This window comes from Sinocyclocheilus grahami, unplaced genomic scaffold (assembly GCF_001515645.1).
Source record: "Sinocyclocheilus grahami isolate Dianchi unplaced genomic scaffold, SAMN03320097.WGS_v1.1 scaffold1052.1, whole genome shotgun sequence".
In the NCBI taxonomy this organism is placed as follows: Eukaryota; Metazoa; Chordata; class Actinopteri; order Cypriniformes; family Cyprinidae; genus Sinocyclocheilus; species Sinocyclocheilus grahami.
The window spans coordinates 193841-198077 of NW_015506231.1; the positions used below are offsets into that span (position 1 = coordinate 193841).

A 4237-nucleotide genomic window follows, 5' to 3' on the forward strand; every position below is an offset into this window, starting at 1 on the left:
ATTTCATGCATTTAAATGCAGTGTATTTGGGGACTGTGACTGCAGAGCTGTCACTGCAGGCTGCTTTATGGAAGCGTTGTCGTTTTGCCATACTGTCAGCGCTAGTAATGGGTGAGAGCCCTGCACGGTAATGTAGCACCACGCATAGTTCAGTGTCAGGTGGTGTTTGCTGAGCGGCAGTGCTGCTGACGTGATCCAGTGCTGGTGCAAAGCAATTATGCCGTTCTTAAGCTTGAGCGGTTTTCACTGCTGTGTGTATTGCACTTTGAAGATTAACTCTGAAATCAGTGGGAGTATTTAAAAGCAATTTCAGGATTAAATTACGTCTGTTTAAAATTTAGCAAATACAAAATGCACAAATCATGACTAGTTATGATACCGGTGGAATCAAGATTTATTAAAGGGATAGTTCAACTTCAGTTGCTGGTCCCCTTTGACTTGCATAGTGTTTTTATCTCCATACTATGGAAGTCAGTGGGGACCAGCAACTGAATGTGAACTATTCCTTCAAGCTGTGTTTCTCGCTTAATTTCTGTGGTCATTAAGATGAGTATTATACTGTAGCTTTTACAGTGTTTATAATTTGCTCCTTTTTCTGCCTATATTTGTTTATTTTATACATGCAAAGCGATATATTTAGTACATTTCAACTGCATGATTGTTTATATAGGCGCAAAATGTAACTATAGATATATATATATATATATATATATATAAGTATGAGTATACTGCATACATAGTGTACTCACGTAGGGTGATATATATACTATATAGCAATTCTGAACTGCTTGATTGCGTTATCATTGCTAAATGTAAAGTATATTATCGCCCAGCTCTAATCTGTTAAACATGACTAAAAGGCAAGTAGATATTAAGATATTACAGTATAAACCATCATGATTTTCTGTAAAGCTGCTTGAAATGGTTTGTATTATGAAAAGCGGTAAACAAAAAAATGTGACATGACATGACTAATTAGATGTTTATACAACAAAGGATTTTGTATTATCATTAATGCTTGTGTGACAGATTGAGTATGAAAGATGAGATTGAATGTTTCAGCAAGGATCACAAGGACTGAAAATTGCATAATACTGTATGCTGTGAAAATTGCATCACATTACAGCACAATATCAAGAGAACAATACAAACCTAGATAGGTGCCCTTTCTATAGATATATATAATACACCAGTCCACCCTTAGATAATATAATATGTACATAGAAACCCAAGTCAAGGCAAGGAGTCTGTGAAAAGTCAATAAATTCAATAATGTATTATGAGATTCTGATGGACCTGCCGCAGAACATACACAAGAGAAAGGCCAGCGGTCGCATAGATCATCCTATATGCATGTGTTTGTTTATTGTTTTTGTCATGGCTGATAGCTGCTCTCATGATGAGGCTTGTATCATATATCAGGAGGTAATCAGGAAACACTAGGTGATATTGTGTCTCTGACAGCTGCTGTCTGGAACGGAAATGGATAACTCTCATCACTGTGTCAACTTATCTCGCTCTCATTCTATACTGCCAGTTCATATTTGTGCTGACATTTTTTTCCTTTTGTACTCTGCTGAGCACCTCTCAGTGCTTAATACAGTCTCTGCTATTTTTATATACATTTTAAATCTATAGATCAAACAATGAAGACCCATTTAGAGAATATGTTAGTAGAACTGAAGGTGATGAATTTAACATCTAGTTTGCATGAGCTTCAGTTTATATATAAGCATAAGCTATGCATAAACATATGCCATAAATTAGTTTCACTCCCATTTCTTGGTTTCTTTGAATTATAAATTAAATAGAATTAGGTATTTGCTTGCATAGCTAATAAATGAACATGCTTTAAAGTAGTTGATTAAAAACATTCTGCTGGTTCTAGGAATATTCTGAGTTTAGTACAAGTTAAGCAGAAATAAGCAAGTGTTTCCTTTAATCGTTCAAATTATTCATTAATTGACATTCATTTATCTTTCTTTTTGATATCCCCACAGCAAGCACGTCCACTTTATAACTCTTGTTCTGCAATCTAAAAACTATCCTTGACCTCCTCTATTATTTCATCAAGGAGAAGCCACACAGCTTTTCTGTATTGCACTCATGATTTGCCCACAAATGAGCTTCAATGGTCTTTACTCATTATTCCCTCTCCATTCCCCTTTTGTTCTATATGGAAAATGGACATACTTGTGCAAACGACAGGACTACAAGGTCATTGATTGTTCTCCATGACCGTATGATCCTTTAAAAAAAATGTATGTGCACCTTGAATGACTCATTGTTTAAAACCTGGAAGATTTATTTTTTTTGGTATTGGTAATGTAAATATGCCACATAGCAGCTTAGATTGTTACACTTTTCTTGCCTGTTTTCTGGTTTTAGTAGCACACTCCACTGTAATATGTGGTTCCCTGGGCATTTATGGAGTGCCACATGCTAATGTGTTTAGTGTTGCATGTGTGTCTCCATACTGATGCATGTGTTTTTTTTATTGGGGTTTTAAGATGTGTTTGGCACCTTGGAGTCCAGTTCAGTGCCTTCCAATTATTAATTTGGCATATGCTTTTATGTAGAGTGGCTTACGTTTTATCAGTATGGTTTCCCTGGCAATCAAAGCATTGAAGAACTACAGTAACTGTTAGGTTAGACTGGTACCATGGTTTAGTGATTTATCTGATGGTAACATTATGCTACTTTATGTATTATCATAGTAGATGTACAAAAATAGTGTAACCCTGATTTTTGTGTCATGGAACGAAATACCTGCATTGTTTATTATCATATACATCAAAATCAGGAGACAGCTAATTAATTTTTTTAATAAAAGGATGGAGTCGGCATGTTGTTTTTGTCAACTGTCTATATCAGGGGTTGGGAACTTTTTGGTCATAAGGCGCCATTTTTTTCTGCTTTATCACTGTGTAGTGTTTTGAGTTTGACCGTTCCAGCAAACTTTATTTTTCCAAGAAATAAATTATATTTATTTTATTTTTATTTTCATGTCTCTCCATACATAAAACTATTAATAACCTTATAAGACTATATGGAAGCTGTGTATTTTTGTTTTAAAATAATGTATTGATTTTTATGTTGTGTGATGTCACTTCCTCTGATTGAATTGCCCAATCGCGTCCCGCTCTCAGCTTTGGACTAGGGATGGGCGATACCACTTATTTTGTTTTCGATACAATACCGATATTTTTCAAGGCAGTATCGTCGATATCGATACCGATTCGATACTTCTGAACTAAACTTTTAAATTATGAAATGTATTAAATTATTAAATTACTAAGAGTAAAATGGGTAATAGGCACTTAACTTTATGTTTAAAACACATTTTAACATTCAATATGCCTTAATTGTAACTTATTAGGTTCTATTTTTGTTTTGGACTTGAGCGAGACAGGTACGTCGCAAATGTGTTCCGTGACATGGTATTACAATATATCAGATTGAGTTAAAATTTTGGTTGATATCAGTGGGAGATATGTTTTGATGATGGATTGAGTCAAATAGTGTGTTAGTTTGGCGTTAATTTTCAGTATATTGTGAGTTTCGTGTTAATGAGCTGTTAATCATTTGGTTCAAGTTACCGCCCGCGTCATTTTTAATGGCGGGGTATTTTTATGCTAACTTTGGTTCTTAAATCAAATTTAAAAGGTGGATTATGTTCTTAAAACATCATGCAGTTAAATTTGTCAAAAGTATATTGTCATTTTGTGTCTTAAATTGTATATTTGTAGCCATGTATTATCTTTGAGTCGTTAATAGGCTGCAGTTACAGTGTTAATGGGGACAGGGGTTCACTTTTCTCTCTTCTCGCAACTCTCACAGACCAAAGAACTGAGAGTGTGTTTGCCTGGTGTTAATCCCTGTCCTGTCTTTAATAAACTGCAGACGTGGTCCGCCGAAGCCAGTGGTGTCGTGGGGTTCTTTGTGGCGAGAGACGAAGTCCGCTACAACTGTGCCAGTGATTCATGTGTAAGGTTTTAATGAGACTTTGAATAACAAATTTACAGTGTGACTACTGAATGCCACTGTCCGCATGCCACAGTCATTCTGATTCATGTGTGGGATTTTTTTAAGTGCAGTAAATGCAGAATAAGCTGTCATGCTCTCAATCGTACAACGTAACTGAAGCGAAACTGACTTAACTAATGCGATATATATATATATATATATATATATATATATATATATATATATATATATATATATATATATATATATA

General features: G+C 34.9%; 1 long non-coding RNA gene across 1 annotated transcript in view; it reads left to right on the forward strand.

The window, feature by feature from the left end:
* Positions 1–3392: 3392 nt before the first annotated feature.
* LOC107566158 (uncharacterized) overlaps positions 3393–4237 on the forward strand; it is a 6741-nt gene continuing 5896 nt past the window's right edge. The window contains exons 1-2 of the long non-coding RNA XR_001606475.1: positions 3393–3412; positions 3904–3987. This is a non-coding gene — a long non-coding RNA (uncharacterized lncRNA). The remainder of the gene's footprint in view (positions 3413–3903; positions 3988–4237) is intronic.